This window comes from Ceratosolen solmsi, unplaced genomic scaffold (genome assembly GCF_000503995.2).
Source record: "Ceratosolen solmsi marchali unplaced genomic scaffold, CerSol_1.0 scaffold41, whole genome shotgun sequence".
Taxonomy (NCBI): domain Eukaryota; kingdom Metazoa; phylum Arthropoda; class Insecta; order Hymenoptera; family Agaonidae; genus Ceratosolen; species Ceratosolen solmsi.
Genome location: NW_011948424.1, coordinates 7,438,512 through 7,458,641, shown reverse-complemented (window position 1 = coordinate 7,458,641; position 20,130 = coordinate 7,438,512). Strand labels below are relative to the sequence as shown.

The following is a 20,130-nucleotide window of genomic DNA, read 5'->3' as shown; positions in this document are numbered from 1 at the left end:
ATTAGTAAGATATTGCTATTTAATTTACAAACTTCTGCTTAAGCATGCAACAAAATTAATAAATTCATTCAATTTATGCTTAAATATACGTAGAAAGATATTAATTATAACGACTGTGTATTCTGTATACTGGAATAATAATTCTTCATTTGAAATTATTATTTTCACATTAAGAGTGTTTTAAGATTATCCAAATTTAAATATTATTATATTTCATAAAAATACATTAATAATGGTAATTATTAACATGCTTGACAAGCAACAATTGTTTAATATTATTAACTAATTATCATCCAAATAATGAAAATGACTTAACTATAATATATTCCATTAATTGATTTATTATAAACATATTAATTATTATTATAATTCATCATAAAATATTTTCATTAATTCACTTTAGTTTTTTAATTTGTTTTTCTTTATATATGTATGTTTTATCTACAATCGATGATGTGCTTTGCTTTTTGTTTAATAAGAAACTTAAATACTATCAATAATTAAATAAGAATCTCTCAATGTTAATACCTTAATTTTTTTTTTTTTTTTTTTTTTTTTAACATATATTACTTAATATATTAATATATTAAGTTAAAAAACACATACACAAATACTTAAAAAAATTCAGTTTAATTTTATAATTTTACTTTGTAATATTTTATTTATTTTTTTTGTTTTTGTTTTTCGCTTTTCGAACTTTTATTTCGAAAGATTGTAAACGAAACTTAATTACAGCGCTTTCGTTGTAACATAAAGAGTAATGTAATTTTCTTAAATTAATTATTCATTGCTTTACGGAATGCGAAAACGAAAATAGTTGATTCAATTTTAAATATAAATATTCCCAGGTGAGTAAAAAATGTTTAATAAAAAATAATTTCAATAAGCAAAATATTCTTCCAATTCGTATATTCTGTACACACTTTTTCATATTTGCAAAAATGTTTATTTAAAGGAATAAATTCTGAACTATTATCGGTGATTATATAAATTTAAGGAAGTTGTTAATTATATTACTTAGTATCATTATTATTTTTAGAAGTTTAAATATCTGTTTATAAATTTGATAAAATTGATGCTTTTATCAAGAATAATATTTACTGAAAATAGGAAATATAGATTTCGAATATTTAAAAATTATGAATGAATTTTGAACGAACAATATATTTTTAACCAAAAAAACTTATATTACCATTTAAATATTTTTGTTCGTCGCATATATTAAAAAGATATATTCTGAATGAGGATTTGAATATTAAATATTTCATTTATATTTTTTTATACTATAATAGTTATTAATATACATGTTGAATATTAATAAATGAACCTCCATTTGCGAGAATTATGTTCTATCAAAGTTTATAACACGCATTGTTTGTTTTAATATATTATTCACGTTTGAAGTATATAAAATGAAAATAAAAATTAATAAATATGAAGCAAATTCGGGGTATTATTTTTTAATTCATTTTTGAACATTATTTTATAACATGTTTCTAACATTATTCAAAAATATTTAAAAATTTGTATATATTTCCAACTTCAAGATAGTTTATTCAGTGTACACATCATTTCGATAGAACATATGTATTATTAATTGCATCATTATTTACATCGAAGTTGATTAAATATTGGCAATTCATCTGTTAAGTTATGATGGAAGCTTTTGAAATTTGTAAGTAATAATTATATGTTTATTAAAAATTGTAATTAATATGTTTGAAAGTTGGTTCAAATCTTAAATAATTTTTAATATATTAGATATATGTGCGTGCGTGTGTGCGTGCGTGTGCGCGCGCGCGCGTGTATAATATATAATATATAAGACTAATTTTTGTATTTAATAAAAGTAGTTAATGAAAATCCAATATTTATACTTTAGAATTTCATTGGAAATAATAAATGAAACTATTATTTAAAAAAATATTTTATTTTCTTATGATTTATAAAAAAATAATGAGTCGAATATCATCGAACACTCATTTGACAAACGAATAAATATTGCATAAATAAACTACGATACATAAAAAAAAACAGCATCTATTCTCTTTTATAAAACTGGCAACTTAAAACATCTTGTATATAAAGTTATTTTAAGATTACATTAATTTCAGTATTAAATATATTATTATACAAATGTAGTATTTAATAATATTTATTAGCCATCCTATATGACAAATAAAATAGTTTTATGATTCCGTTATTTTTATTATAAAATAATTTTGTCGCATATTTACAAAAGAATAAAAATTTTTTCGAATATATTAATATAAAATATGATTGTAGATTAAATAAATTTTTATCGAGCCACATCGATTGGAAAATAACTATTTATTTCGTCACCTTCCACTGACGATTAGGTAGCGTATTCTGTTTCTGAAGGTAACGGTTTTATCTTACAGGTCATTATTCTGGATGAAAGAATTAATGAATGAATAATAATTACTAAGACCAACTATAATTTCACTTCATGTAATTTAAATACGCGAGGGCTTTAATAGGAAATACAAAACCTTCGTTTGGAAGGCATTCGACTATAGGCTGCTCGGCTCTCGTATATAATTTTTTATTAATCTGAAAGTACATATAACGCATTAAAAATAAAGTAGCAATAAACAGATCATTAAATAACATAAAATAAAGTAGTATTCTTGAAAATGAGTATTATGCACTAATGCTTCTCGTATTACACAATTATTAAGAATTCGATAAGCAACGTAAAGTGAAGAATAACAATCTCATTTTGATAATTAGTAGTTTGAGCATGAATGAGAGAGCACGTTATAATAGGTAATAGAATAGGTACATATGAATTATATCTTTCGGTATTTATTACACAGGAATACAATCAAAATTTGCAAATCAGAGAAATTACTAGGTACTATCTACATACTCGACGATGAGTTGCGTGTAATAGATTATAAAACTTGTAAATGAAAGGTCATTGCTTATAAAGCTTAATAACAGGCTTTGTTAACTACACGCATAACCGTTATTCGTGTATGTGTAAATGTACAGCATAATTTCTGCATGATTAATCAGGATGCAACATTCAGCCAACGTAACTCTGACTGCTTAGTGAAAGAAAGATTAGTCAGCTAAAAACATACATTTTATAATTATATTTGAATCGCTCTTTTACATTTAGCCAATTATTGAAAGTTTGTTTTAAACGAACCAAGTCAATCCTTTAAAAGCAAATGAACTTTCCATGTAAATGAATTTTTTACTTTTAATTTAATTCTACTGATTCCAAAAACAAAAACAAAAAAAAAACAAAAAAAAAACAAAAAAAAATTTACATTCATTAGTATTATTTATTCTGTGTACATAAGTAAATATAAAGTAAATATAAAAGTAAATTTTTATAGTTTGCTAATAAATAGTATAATATTTATGAAATTCATAAAAAAAATTATACATTTCTTAATGGATAATTGTATATTACGACGTATTTATCTTAGAAAATATTTATGTGAATATTTTGGGGATGATCCGTACGATTGTAATTTCAATAAAATTTTCTCATTATTGATATTCATAAATGTAATATATAAGGATAAAGATGAAATTTTTTCATTCTTAAGTTTATAATATAATTTCAACTATGAATTAATGCATTCGGTATTACTGAACACAAATTAAGGATAGTTTATTCATTTTTTTAAAAAATATTTAACAATATGTTACATTCCATTCGTTTGAATGGAATTTAATTTTTTCTTTTAATAAACTCAATCTACTTTATCAAGAACAAAGATTTATTGTGTTTTTTGAGTAATTGGCTCATAACAAAATGTAAACGTCATTCGTCTAGAAGTTAATAGTAACGTTAAAGGTAGATTGGTGCTATTTTGCAGACGACATCCTTTTCTTAATGGCTCATACTGCATTCTATATTTGCTTTTTTTTCCGACACTTAGCTTAGTCTCACAGACAATAATTATGTTTGGGTCATGGAAAGAAATTTCGAAGTTTCTTTTCATGCTAAGAGGCTTAATGTATTGCATTGTTAATTTTCAATGGACTATAGTTGGTTGTTTCTTTCTTCTTTTCCCTGCATACACTTACATATTTTATTCTGAATATTATTAAAGTATTATTAAATTTAAATGTTTGTCTTTATAGTGGTGGTCGTTAATTAAATTCGTATTATTTGATTAATCATAAAGTAGGTTGTATCTTAAAATATAAATTATATTGTATATAGTGTGAGTGAAATTAATGTGGAGTTGGGTTGTAATATACGCTATCTCGTTCATGTGATTTTGATAATATAAATAGTTATGATCCATGTTCGTTTTGATTTTCGAATTTTTTTCTCGTTATTTTAATCGAGATATTCGGATAGAATTTTTGTTAATTCTGTTAATCTAATATATAATTTGTGAAGATTGTGTTGAAACGAACTTTCTTTTAGTATACTAAAAGATGTATGTAAAAGACATATCAATTTCATTAAATTATAAAGTTGGAAGGGAATTTTTCACCATTAAAACAATAAAACGAGCGTTGTGATACATCATCATTAATTCGAGAAATGCATTGTAATATTATAAGTATCCCGTATTATAGGAATAAAATCGTTTCGATTTCATTTCAGTAAGTGTTATCGTATAAAAGCACACTATAGGCTGAAAAATGGTCACGAGCATTTGACTTTTGCAATTAATTTCCGTTTAATCCTCGTTTTGTCCTGGTGGGGTGTATACAATTTTAACTTGACTATTTCAATCAACCGCATTAGAAATGGCAAAACTCATTAGGCGAGTCGATTAAAAAGAAAAAGAAAAAGAAAAAGAAAAAAAAAAAAAAAAAGAAGCAAAAAAAGAAAAGAAAAAGTAAAAAGATTTTGCAATCCCAGAGTAAGACGATCCGTTCCTCCTGTCAACCAGCTCCTTGGACTCTCTATTTGCTTTGGAACCGTTTCTTTATTTCCCGAGGCGTCAGACGGCCTAAGCCGAGGACCAAAAAATCCTTGTCGGACGGTCCCCCGGAATCCGCATTAATCGCATCTAATTACGTGGCTCGCATATAATTGCGGGACGTCGGTGAGAGACTTTTTCCGAAGGCTCGGTACGTTCTCGCGCAGCGTGCTCCATTACGTTCAAGTGCTAGAGAGCGTTGGAGAGATAAAAAAAAAAAAAAGAAAAAAAGAAAAAAAGAAAAAAAAATAAAGAAAAAAGAAAAGGGAGCCCGTTACTGCTGCCACTTTTAACGTAAGTTGGGTAACGAGCGTAACGAGAGTGGCACGCGAGACTTTGCAGTGGCGTTTTCTAATTTTCGTTTACGAACGAGAATTTTCCTCTTTTTCGTTTATAATGAATTTCGCATGAGCGGTAGAGATGATGCGATGCGTAGGCGAGGGAGGCCAATATTTAGAATCTGTTGATATAAATGTGCTTCATATTACGCTTATATTTTATTATCAATCCGCGGTAAGTAGTTGGCGTTATTTTATTAACATAATAATAATAATAATAATAATAATAATAATAATAATAATAATAATAATAATAATAATAATAATAATAATAGTGTTATCTCGTGAACTTAAAATTTTGCTTTTTTTTATATGAATTTTATATTGGAGTAAAATAAACAATGATTCGATGAAATATCTTATTGTTCTAGAGAAGGTTATTTTGAACTTTCGTATAAATTCATAAAGAAGGAATTATAGGCACAAGCCCATGAAAATTTTGTAAAGCATATTTGGTGAAAGATATTTATTCACTTGCATTTTATACATTACGTAAAGATATATTATTTAAGCACTTATTATGTGACTAGAGTCTAAACATAATATTTAACTATGAATAACGATACACAGATCCAGGAGACTGACAAGTCTTAGTCACTTGTTAATGCGTATGTTTATGTGTTATTACATATAAAAGTATAATGATAACTATTTAAGTATAATTTTAAGGTAAAAGATAAATATATATACATGTTTTTATGGCGTTGCTTAATAATTGATCTGATACGTTGGAAATACAATTATTTAATAAATAACCGTCACGTTGCTTTTAAATGTATTTCAACAATCAAGATTATATGGAGCTAAAGCCTGACTTTACTCTAACTTTTTATATCATAAGTATGTAGATAATTTCATGAATATCATTTCGTACAAAGCACTTAAAACATAGTGCCGACTTCTTAATGTACATAATTTTTTAACGAGTGGATTACGAAAGCCTGCATTTTGAGGATCAATAAAAATTATAAGATTAATCATTAATTTGATATTAATATTTTCTTTATATTTGAATTGCTAAAGTAATAAAAACAAAAAAAAAAAAAAAAAAAAAAAATATTCCGAAATTCATTTCCCATTCGATCAAAATTGTTCTATTCTGTATTTACTCTTTTAATAATTTTTATATTTCTATTCATTATAAAGTTTTTACTCTCTCAACATAAATGAAATAATACATTTGATTGCGAATTTTAAAAAGTATATTATTATTTGTTTTCCTTATTCCTCTGACCGATAATATATCCGATCGATAGTATCGTTATAAATTTTATAAAAACAATTGATTAATTTATCATGGTTTTATATAAAATAATTATTGGAAATTTAATAATTATTCATTGTTTTTCCATGCATAATTGATGGAAGTATTTTTTTTTTTTTTTTTTTTTTTTTTTTTTTTTTTGATAAAATGTTTACCTACCTACTTTCAGGGAAAAGATTAAACATAAAATTTCAAAATTTATGTATAACGATTGGATATTCACGCAATTTAAAATACAAAGTCTTGATGTAATGCTCGTTACAGTGGCCCCTCGATGGCATAAATTATGATAAATTTCAATCATTACAATTATACTTTCGAATTTTATCATTTTAAATAGATTTCTTAAATTCACAATAATAATCTGTGAATTGAGTGAAATTATTAAATAAATATTTATCGTCTCTATTTGTCATGATATTTCATTTTCTTTATTACACATATTATTACAGTTTAACGGATTATTATAACATTATTATATGAAACTAAGTACGAGTGTGTGTCAATTGTGATATAACGAGGTCACAGTTGAGAACGCATTCGTCGTAAAATTGAATGGAAGATCTCGTTTGTGAGCGCCGGTCAAGCAAAGCCGCTTATACAATTCTTCGAGTCCTGCCTCGTTATCATTGTTATTATAGTACGTAATACTTTTTTTTTTTGGTAATTTATCAAGTCAGAGACAATTATTGTGAAGTATCGTTTGCCTTCAATTACCTATTAAATTGGAAACTTAAGAGTTTCAATCTGTTTATTATGTTATGTTATTTTATTTAGAAACAGGCCGATAAACTTATTGTACAATGGCACAATACAACAGTTGTTTGTTGATAACTTAATCAGATAGACCAGACAATTTGTTTAATGAAAATTTTATGCGAAAAGTATGATAATTTAATGTACTTATACCGTGTACTTTGAAATATGTCAGTAGATTTGGTAAATGTAGAAATAAAATATGGATATTGCGAAAATTCATTAACATTAATAATCACTACTTGTCCTTTAAATTAAATGAATAGAGACATTCTTATCGTGCTGACTTATAACATATCTTATTTTTTTGCTTTTGTTTTTAATAAGCTATTTTTTTTAATAAGATTAGATTTATGTTGTGTAGATAAATAAAAAGCGGCGCTTGACGATAAATATAGTCGAATTTTTTAATTCGTATTGAATTAAAATTCTTAGTACTCACTACTTTATTCAGTAAGCTTTGGATTGAGGAGAAAGAAGATTTTATATTTTATAATTTTACAGGCAGAAAGTTAAATAACTGTAATTTTCAAAAGAAATTGAAACATTTATATTTGCAGTTAATACTTGTAATATTTTTTTCACATGAATTTACTGCAGTTACGTTATTGAAAATAAGTGATGTATTCATATATTTATAAATATCTCAAGTAAACAAGAATTATTGAAGGTAATAGTGGCTAAATAAGGTACTTTTAATGTTTGCATATTTTTAAGTTTCGAGATAGATCGGGAACATTGGTACTACTATTTTTCTTAAATTGCCAACAAAATTTTCGTTGAATCGGACAAAATGTGAGATTAAATATTTCTTCCTTAAGTACGAAAGTTCCTAATCAGCAATTTAAATTTAAAACTAATTTCCTGATTTCAACAAATTTTAATCGCAGAATTTATCCTTTCCAACTACAAGTCTCTCGTCAGCATGAAATGCTATAAAAGAACAATAATAAAAAAAGTATTTTAGGGATGTTAGAGTACAGTTACTATCATTAAATATTTAAAGAAATTTAAAGAAATTAACATTACATAAATGTCAAATTTAAATCAAACAATTCAATTATCTCCGACAATTAAGTAAATACATCAAAAAATCTATTGAATTAAAGATTTCATTCTAATGGCTTTATGTATGAATGAAATTGTTAATTTATAACAACTATTTTATTTTCATCCTTATACATAAATTATCAGTATATATGTATATATTTTTTTAAATTAAATTAAGAATGGATCGGATGAAATTGCTATCGATTGCTTTCATTTTTTTTTATTTTTTTTTTAAACTTTGTCTTTTTACAGAACACTTTTTCATTCCTCGTTTAAATAACTTGTAATACTCATAAAGGCTACATGATGTAAAAAGAAGGACTTTTTCAGCAGGCGATTGGTAAAGGTATTTATAAGATTAAATTAGAACGTAAAAATATGTAATTATTGGCAATATATTGGTAAGGTGCGTTTATTGTGCTCTTATGGATATCAAACCCGGAAATATTTGATAGGATGGAGGAGCGAAGAAAAAGGCGGAAGGAGCTATTTGATAGGAGATCCTGTGGCGCATCTATGCAATGCTTTTATGGTCAAGGCGTGTCAAAAAGAGGACAAAAATGCCGTCGATGATTTGCTTACGAGTTGCCAAAGTATCCAGCACTGTTTGCATTTCTCAATTACATTATCACAAGCCCCAGGTACTTGTATCGACGAATTACCAGGGCAAATCCCGGGCTTTCCTCGGTCGAAGCGAGCCCGAACATTCGGCTCCGGACTTCTCTCGTTGGGCTATTCCGATCGCGCGTGCCGCATTAAATAAATGCTTGACCCATAGGAGATTTGCATGGGAGCCCGCGGGCGTCACCGATTTTTCGCAATAATAACGTTAATGTCCGATAAGTTAATGGCCGTTTTAATAACAATTTTGGTAATTGACAGCGGCTCGACTCGCCTTGAGTGCACTCAACGCGCCGTCGCCCCCGTGCCGCGTCCACAGGCTTGATTTATCCAACCCGAGTGTCGGTCTCTTCTCTCTTCTCGAGTCCTTTCACCTCGCGATTACGCTGGCAACGTCTCGTTTCGCCTCTCGCGGTGCCGCCGCCACGCGTGTGCGAGATCCGCGTCCCTCCTTTCCGCCGGCTTGCATGTGTGCGCCTGTGTGCCGAATTATCCCATTGTACAGTCAAGGACTTTAAAGAGCTCTAGTGGCCTTCCTTTTGTTTTCGGTCCAGGTGGCCTCTCTCTCTGCCTCTCTCTCTGCCTCTCTCTCTGCCTCTCTCTCTGCCTCTCTCTCTCTCTCTCTCTCTGCCTCTCTCTCTGCCTCTCTCTCTGCCTCTCTCTGTCACTCTCTCCCTCTCTCTCTCTCTCACTCTCTCTCTCTCTCTCTCTCTCTCTCTCTCTCTGTGTCTCTCTCTGTGCGGGCGAGAGCGCGCGCTCCGACGTTGTTGCGGGCTGGCTTTTGTTCTCTTGGGGTATCACTTCTGATGCGGTGATTTAACCCTTTGTTGGAAATTCGTATGCCAAAATGAGAAAATGAGGCCACATAATCGAGGACGCCGTGACACTTTTTGGGTAGAGACGTATTCTAGAATTTCGTGAATTGAAAGTAACAATTTTTACGGGAAAATCGATTATTACTGAATCGATGCGTACGCGAGCTGGCGAAAGTAATTCATTAGCGCAGAGTGCAGTTTATTGGTACAAAACAAAACAAAAACAAAAAAAAAACAAAAAAAAACATAAAACAAAACAATACCTATTATTATTACGTTTGAATTAAGTAAATAGATTAAATTAAATAAAATTAACGAAAAGATATATGAATCTCAGTTGCCACTTAATCGATAACGTAATTTCACATCCGAATGGATATTGAATTTAAATGAGATTTATTTAGTATTAAATAAAATGTTTTAAAATAGATTTTATGGAGTCATAACAAACCCGTTTAATTTATTTATTTAAGAATGATTATTTATTAAGTCGTTTCGTAAGAAACTTTTGATTATGATTATTATTGGCCGAATAATTATTTTTTGTACTAATCAAGCAGTATGAAAGAATTTCTCAACGAATTTGGAAAATTGGAATATCTATATAATTGATATTCAATATTAATTGGTAGAATATAAATTTTAATTTTTTTTTTTTTTTTTTTTTTTTTTTTTTTACAATGTTTCACATTAAATTATATATAATTATTGTCTGTATTACGTCTATTATATTCAATTATAGAATCATTTATCATTTTTTTTAAATTTAATAACAAATCATTATATTTTTAATATATATTTTAGAATCAATTAAGTATTATCAATAAATAAAAAACTTAAAATTCATATAATAATAACTATTTTCACCTATCACCTGAAAAGTACTATTTATTAAATATTATTATTCGTGCAATTGCATCGTGTATATAAAATAAATATAATTTTAGAACATCAATGATTAAAAATAATTTTTACTTTATATTTGAAGTACAATTATATATAACGTACAATTGAGCTTTTATAAATGTAATTGAACTCAGTACTTAACTGAAAGGTTTATATGATATTAAAGAATATTCAATTTTTATTGCACAAACTTTATTTTTAATGTTTTAAGATTTTATGAAGTTTAAGAAATTGGCTGTAAATACCGTTTTTAATATTATTCACATTATATCCTTAAAAATAGATTTTAGTAATGATGATTCAACTGTTTTAAAGAATTTACGAATAATTAATTTCATATTATCAAACAAATAAATAGATGGTATTTATTAGATTTTTTTGTATAAAAAGTATGCAAATGGATTTTGTATTAATTGAAGATGAGTATATCGATGCATTATTTAAGAGATAGAATTCCATTATTCGGTAGGAGTTCTACTTATTAGTGTATTAGCTTGATTGGAAGAGTTTCACGATTAAGAATAATTTATATTTATTTTATCTCTTCTTAGAAAATGATAGAATATTTTACTATAAATTTTTTAAACGTAAATATAACATTTTCCGCTAATGGCCTTTCGTACGAGTTAATTTACAGATTATATCTCATCAATTTGCATGTTTATTAATAAGTATTGTCAACTACAATAAAAATTGACCCGAATTGCATTGAATTATTCGCAAATAGTGCTTATTCCGCTTTAATGAAGAACCACCTAAGAAAAAGTTTTCCCAGTTATATATATATATACATATATTTATGTAAAATTTTACGTAACTAGTTCTTTCAAATATAAAGTAGATTATCAATCTTTTCGACTTTCAAATTTTTGCCATGCATCATTGAATTTTTAATTAAATTTTGAGATCGTAGCCTTAATAGGTTGTTAAAGCATTCACAGTCATTTCCACTCATGCTACTATGACAGATTACAAATTTCTCTTAAAATATTGTTCTTTTATTTATAAATTTATTTATAAAAAACCTATGATAACACGTATTCTGTTTTAGTAAAAAATTTTTTCGGATTTTCATCAAAGAAATAATTGACGAATCTGACTAAAACATTAAAACGTGCTTATGTTATAAATTCAATTTTCACTTTGTCATAATTACTTATAATTACCTAATCTATACTTGAAGCTTTTATTTATTATTCCTTATGATGGTATTAATTTTCATAAATTTATACTATATAGCATGATAATCTGCTATACATATTGATTTTTAGAAATAAAGAAGTTTTGTGCGGTTTAGATAGAATAAATGCCAACTGTTCGTATTTATAATATATTATAAGAATGCTCTTAATGTCATGTATTTGTGATTCATGATTGTATTATTTCTGAGTAATGATAATTAAATGAAATAGCAATAGGCTGATTAATATCATTGTTGTTGTTTGTTACGATTGCAAATGAATATATATTAAACAGGAAGTAATTGCTATTGGACTTAAATAAATATTAACATACTAAATAGATAATTCCTAGATATAATAAAATAGATCAGGATATTTTTAAATCTGTTTGTTAAAAAAGATTGTTAAATTAATAAATATAAATATCCATGCATTATAGCTATATATATATTATAAAATAACTAAGTAAAAAGTAATTTAATAAAGTAACAAAGAAGTTTACACAAGAATGAATATTTTATAATTTTTAATTCTTATTTTTTAAATTTAAATATTCAAATTGTATTTAATTAATATTTTTAGAATTATCTGCTTGCTTTAACAATGTAAATAATTGAAAAATTGTCAACAATACAGTTACATATTTACTTGATATGCATTTATTTGCCGAATCATATAATTATGTTTTAATATACGTATAAAAATATTATTGAATGCAATTTTGTCTGAAAATGATACAAGTATTTTAATAGAAAATTTATGTAGATGTGGTTAGCGTACTGAGATCCAGCTAATTTCTCTTATTAGTGAGCTATATAACCACGTTGGTATACTTTCATTTAAAAATATATCTATTTCATTCACCCATGTGATTTAACGTGCGGTTAAATTGGTTAAATTGCAAGATCCTGTATTCTTTTTACCTTAAAGTCTGTTTTCTACTGTATATTGACATTTTAAAAAAATTTGATCTTTATATCGTCTATTACCCAAAGAAAATTTATTGAATTTCGAATAATATTCGATAAATAAAACAATCTGACACTTTGCAAGTTGAAGAAGCAAAAAAAAAAAAAAATAATAATAATAATAAGGAAACGATATATTCAACGGTGATTCAATCACCGGGAATTCGGATGGTTTGAGACGCCCACGTAAGAGACACCAAAGATTTATCTCTGCGTATAATGTAGAAAAACCGTTATACTAACACAAAACCCCCTTCACGAAAGCCCCATCTATCAGCGAGATCTAGCTAAATCGCAAATCCCTATTTGTTAGAAATCTCAGTAATACGGTATATGCGGAACCGAGCTCGGATGTCGAAATAACCGTTTGCTCAATGTATCTTCCCTCCTTTAGATATGATGTATGCGCCAGTCGATAATGAAATATTTACGTCGATTCATGCGTAAATTGAACTTATTGCAAAATCTTAATTAATCTCTTTACAATATTATAAATCAAGTGTATCGAAAGTACGTATTAACTATTATTTTCATCATAATTTCATAGATTTCGATTCAATGAATTATTCAAACGATTCGCTTTTTCGTCAATGTTTTAACTATATGTTTTATCTATCAATGAAACCATATAAATATCACAATATAACTGTGCAAATAAATATTTTATTTAACGCCAATATGGAACTACAATGCGTAATCGCTCATTCGCCTTATTCCTCTTATTACCTTAAAGTATTTTTCGAGCATTTGTAAAATGTTGCTCCATACAATGCCAAATGTTCCATCAGATGGCAAATAATCATAAGTACAGAACAACGATAAACTTGGCACGTAATCAGGAAATACCCTGACGTGAAATAGACGAATAGCATAAAAGTATTTTTAATCATGTCTTGTCATTGAAAATTATCCTTACTTCGAATAAATCGATAAATAGAACATTATAATTAAATTAAACATTTTTTTTACTTACTACTATTATTGTCATGATATTGTAATTATCTAAACAAAAATATTAAATATATTTTTCGTATTTCAGGTAGTATTCAAATCGAAAAGAATTACTTATACTTCAATTTATTTTGAATATCATTTTAAATTTTAATGCAAAGTTGATCGATCACTTAATGGAAAAATTCTCATATTCCCGTTTTTAAATATATATATATATATATATATATATATATATATATAAATCAAATAAAAAAAAAAATAAAATAAAAAACCTCGATTTGACATAAATGCGTCTGTAATCTGTATGTTTACATGTATATATGCTACATGCCTATGTGGTTGCAGTGACAGTTTCGAATATCTAGACGAGTTAGTTTCCACGTAAATGACAGTACCAAAATACAAAATTTTATATGATAGATATTGATTAACCGTTACATTCGTTTCAATGATAAATACGCAGTTATTTGCAATTACATAGTGGATATATTGAAATAACAATGTAGGCTAATAATTTAATTATTAATTCGAATAGTAATAATTCTAAATAGAAATAAGATTTGAAAAGAACAATTTTCATTCCCATTTTATATACGCAATATTTATATATTTCTATAAAAATATGCTTTAAATATCTAAAATTGGATTTCTTTATTTTTTCATGTTATTTAGTCTGGATAATTAAGACCTTCAATGTTGCAATTAAGTACCATATTACGTGTATTCATGTTATTTTTTTCATGATAAATTATTTCTCTATGATTCTAATATAAAAATATGTTAAAAACGAATTCAATGAAATTTAAAGACAAAATAAATTTATGAATAAATTATCTACGATAAAATTAATTTCAGAATTTTTTTCTTTGATATTACTAGTTATATATTTTATAATATAATTAATTATAATGTTTTCTACAATTTTAAAATAATAATAATTTTATACGAATCCTACTTTTATCAGTCAAGTCTATATATACGGACAAAAATAATCATTAATAATTAACAGTATAAATAATTAATATAATTTGCTAATATATATGGTAAATAAATAATTGAAACGTTGTATAAATATCATTGGATTAAAAAATTGAAGATATTAAAGTTAGTAGCGAGATAAATTATGTATAATACGTTAACATCAAATAAACTAATTTACCTTTTCGTTTCAGTCGCATACGTAATGAATTATTAATAAAAAAAAAAAAAAAAAAAAAAAAAAAATTCAAACGAAAACGATAGAATATTTTACTATTGAATAAAATTATAATAGGAGATTAATATAAATAATAAATCTTTTTAACATTATAAATATTTTTATATAAACATATTTATAAAAATTTGTGAAGGAACGCATGTGTAATTGTAAACATAATTTAACTACAAAAGTCATTGACTGAAATTTTAAATTATATATACATAAAAATTGAATGTAAAACACATTTCTAAATTATTCATAAAGATGATAGAAAGTATTTTATTTTTTCAACCTATATATAAATGTTCGTACGTATCTGTGCGCGCGCGCGCGCGCGTGTGTACATACGTATACGCGTACGCGGGCGCACGTATGGATTAGTATATGTGTGCCTATATAAGTTTAATTCGCTACAGATTAAGATCATGCATTTACTTATATCACGTATACCTACTAAAGTTTTTGCAATTGCTTTCCTTTTTCTTTTTTTATTCCCACGAGATTTCAAGTGATTGTATAGTTTGATTTAAAGTATAGGATTGTCTATTGATATGTAAGTTTGCATCTTTAAAGAAAAATATAAAGTAATATAATTTGATTTTTTTCTCAATTTAATTGTAAATAACAATTATTACAAGATCATTATTTTAATGGCACTCAATAATCGATGTAAAATATTAAAATATCGTAATGTTTTTTTACAGTTAAACGATTTTCTAGTATCAATTATTTTTATTGGCAAGTAGTTTTCTTAAATATCAGTACAAAACAATGGCGATGACTTTTGACTCAAATTGATTAAGTAAATTATTTTCATGCTATTGCCTAGTGAGTATATTTAACTCGTTATTTTAATAGTAATTATGCAAATATCTCAGCTAGATATATAATTTTTTTTTTTATATATATACAGTGTTTTAAGATAAATTATGTTGGTATGGTAAATATTAATATTATAAAAAAATTGTCTACAAAATTTATGTAATCACTGTAAAACCGTTTAATTTTATTTCAATTCCTCATCCAAGTTTAACTGATTCTTCATCCTTTACTTTTCTTTTTTTCTTTTTCTTGAATTATAAACATTATATATAATACTCAAAGTACGATAAAGTTATTTGAAAATCTTTTTTTAAATTTAATAGTGATTTTATAGATCTTTTATATTAATACACATGAAAATATATGGGCTATTGTCCGTAATAAAATGAAAAAAAAATTGATCTGAAGCACACAACACACACACACACACACACACAACACACACACGCACACAAAATGAAGAATTATTGATGTTGTAAATTAATAAGGTTATATACAAAGATGAGAATATTTTATTTTAAATAGTAAATTTTAATAATTACATAAAAAAGCCACAATATTTTAGAACAAAGAAGAAAATGCTACATTTTCGTGAATAAATAAATAAATAACTAAATAAATAAAATTTTTAAACTTATTGCATTCGATAGTCAAATGTTCTTAATGCGTAAAAAAAAAAATCATAAGCATCATTAAACATTTTCTATTGTTTGTTATTTTTGAATATTTTTGTACTTACTTTAACTATTTTAACTCAAAGTTGTATTATAGAATTAGTCGTTTTGAATATGATAAACAAGAAATCAGCAATTGAACGCCTAATAAGTGACGCAAGATCGATTGTATCGATAATGCCCTGGGCTGCTTATAAAATCCTTAACCGATGAGCAAATGATTAAGACTCGATTATTAAAAGGAACGCGGTGAAAATATCGATTAAAATCTGCAAATACTATGAGAGAAATGATTTTGGAATGGGAATCGGTGTCGCGGTCGGATTTAAAATCGGCTCGGAGAATGCACCAGTGGAGGAAAAGCACCCGTTAAAATGTATCAAAGGAGCAGGGAAACTCACTTCTCAATAGTCCAAGTTCCCGGCGATAATCGAACTCTCTCGTCAATGCCTCGCGCCTGATTATCAGCCGGACGTTAGGAGTCTCGCAGTATTCATCCAGGTGCAATGGGAGTAATTGTGATCGCGTGCGGTATCGCACGAGTCAAGAACAATGCTATGTTCTCTCTACTCGCGGCAGTTCTCGCGGTCTACGCGACCAGCAGTCGACTAGGCTGCTTACATTCTCCATCGCGCTTGTAATATTCGACACTCGCGCTCACTCTCCACCACCTTTCCGTCTTTTCTCACTCCCTCTCCCTCTCCCTCGCGCGCTCACGCACTCACACGCACGACACACACACGCACGACACACGACACACGACACACACACGACACACACACGACACACGACACACGACACACACACGACACGTACGACACACAACACACGCAAACGACACACGCACACGCGCAAACGACACACGCACACGTCAGATAGTAATGCGCAAGCATGCACGGGCGCGCACATAAACATAGACACAGATACGGGTACCGATGCACACACCTTTACACGTGAAATCTCTCTCTGCTCTCTGCTCTCTGCTCTCTGCTCTCTCTCTCTCTCTCTCTCTCTGCTCTCTGCTCTCTGCTCTCTCTCTCTGCTCTCTCTCTCTCTCTCGCACTATCTCTATCTCTCTTCCTGTAGCCTAGCCAAGAGATGGCGAACAGTCGAACCGCTACCGAAGTGCGCCAAGCCCTTTTTCTTTTTCCCTCGCGATGCTCCAACTCCTCTCCACTCTCAGAATACAAATGTTGACTTGGCTTTACGTGCGTACATCCAGTCGATTGATGGGTACAGTCAATTGAAACGTATGTCTGTTGATTACGGATAGACGTCTTTGACCTGAGAGAATCACACTTTGATCCCATCATTCGTCCCGCACGTAACTTTCCGTTATTTCGACTCGTTATATTGGCACAGGCCCCTTACGTTCATTTACATGGAAATTCTCTCCTACTCCTGGCATCCTTGCATCCTTTTTTTCAAATCATCGGGCTTTTCCAAATGACGAACTTACCTTACCTCGATTTGGCGATACGACCGTTTGCGCAACTATTCTCAAAACACACGCACGCGCACATAATAGTCTTAATAAAATATAAAATTATTAACAATTCTCGAACAAAGAAGTAAGTTTTATGTTCAAGACCATTATGTTTCATTGCTTAGAATTCGCTTAATTTCACTGGCGCTTACACACTACGTTTTAAAATATTATCATAATAACATGCAAATAAATGACAAAGTATAAGTTTGGAAGATAATGATAAATTAATCAATAATGTGTATTTGATTGGTTAATTTTAATTTTATTTGAACTTCAATTATTTCGCGTTCTAATACGAAATAACTTGTTCAATAACAACTTTTTTCCCCAACACTTTTCCCACAATCTTTATACCAGACTCGTAATTTTAAAGCCATTTAAGATATTTAAATATATATATATATATATATATATATATATCACTAATACTCATAAAACTTAAATACACCTGAAAGTCTTATACTCATAGATAGAGTATAAGTGTTTCGGATGTTTTTCGTAATACGTACCATGTAAAGTTTGACTTTTATTTTGACATAGAAATTACTTGCCTTTGCTGAAACGATCTTCATAATAACAACTAACAATCAAACAATGCTAAAAAGCTTGATTATTATCTAAGGATAATTAAATACTCAAAATTTTATGTTCTATAATGCATTTAAATGAAAAAAAAAAAAAAAAAAAAAAAAAAAAAAAAAACAATTATTCAATGACATTTTTAATTAATGTACTTTCTGTTTAACAGAGCAAAAGAAAAGGAAGCAAATGTCTTGAAATTACACTATTTGATACCTATCAGATGCGTATATGAAAAGTTACGTAATTATCTTCACCTACGCGAATCAATTTCAATACAAACATTACAATTACCGAGATATTAATTTCAAACGAAGAATGATAGTAGCTCACAAAAAAAAAATAAAAAAAAAAATAAATAAATAAATAAATAAATAAATAAAAATATTTAAGCCGACAATAACGACGACAATATTATTAATTTATGTTAACTTAATTCTTGTAATATTTGTTTTAGTGGTAATTTTTTTGTAAATGTAGCGACATCAATCGATGAAAATAAGTCCTATTGATCTAATTAATGTTTACATTTATTTATAAGTAAATACAAGGTCGAGACCATTTTATTAGTTATTTAACGAAAGCAAAATTGAATTGTACTAATTTATTTTATTTTTTTAATGAAAACAAAGTATTTGCATTTATAAAGGAATCATATCAAATTTACAGAATTAATATACAATGAAAATATATATTGATAAATTGTTTATTTTATAATTATATTTCTATTGTTATATAACAAAATCGAAAATGTTATTACAGATTTACAATTTTAATACATAACGAATTTATGAAAAATATTTAAAGAGAATTACTTTTTATTCGTTCTTATATCGTTCTTATAATAATAATAACAACAACAACAACAACAACAACAACAACAACAGCAACAATAATAATAATAATAATAATAATAATAAATATTTTTAATAATAATTAATAATATTAATAATAATAATAAATATTATTATTATTATTATTAAGGAAAGTTTGTTAAAAATATAGCCTTTGGTCATAACTTTTCCTCGACTTTATACAAAGTGTCAAAACATCTTAAAACTTGCTATGACTATTCATTACTTGAAAGTTAGAAGACAAGTTTCAGACGGCTCGATTGATTAATCACCACAACCAGCACTACCATTGATTTTTCAACTTTTTAAAACTAAAATAACTTATTATTGTTCGTGTGATTTATATTTATAAAACGGTAATTATAATTGTTGTCTAAGTGATGGTGATATATATATATATATATATATATATATATATATATATATATAGGTGAGATGTTTTATTACGTATTAACGCTGGTAATGCCCCGGAACATTCTTATTATGTAGAGAAAAATCAAGTACTTTACAAGTCTTTGCCAGTCACTTGACATATTTTTTGTTTCAGACTTCAACGCCACAACCCACCTTTCATTATGGTTCGAGCGTCACGCTTATACGCATCTCACGCATTTTAACATGAGAAGGATAAAAAGAAGTGCAGGGATATAAGCTTAAAACTGCGTTACTCACCCGTGTCGTTGAACCCTCGCGAGCATGCCAAACCACAGCGATGAGCATAACCATATTGTAGGTT

At 27.4% G+C, this 20,130-nt stretch overlaps 1 protein-coding gene across 1 annotated transcript in view; it reads right to left on the bottom strand.

Annotated features, from left to right (window-relative positions):
* Positions 1-17,066, bottom strand: part of LOC105362648 (glucose dehydrogenase [FAD, quinone]) — a 55,152-nt gene extending 38,086 nt beyond the window's left edge. Inside the window, exon 1 of the mRNA XM_011500131.1 lies at positions 16,874-17,066. The gene's annotated coding sequence lies outside the window, so the exon portion shown is untranslated. The remainder of the gene's footprint in view (positions 1-16,873) is intronic.
* Positions 17,067-20,130: the final 3,064 nt, after the last annotated feature.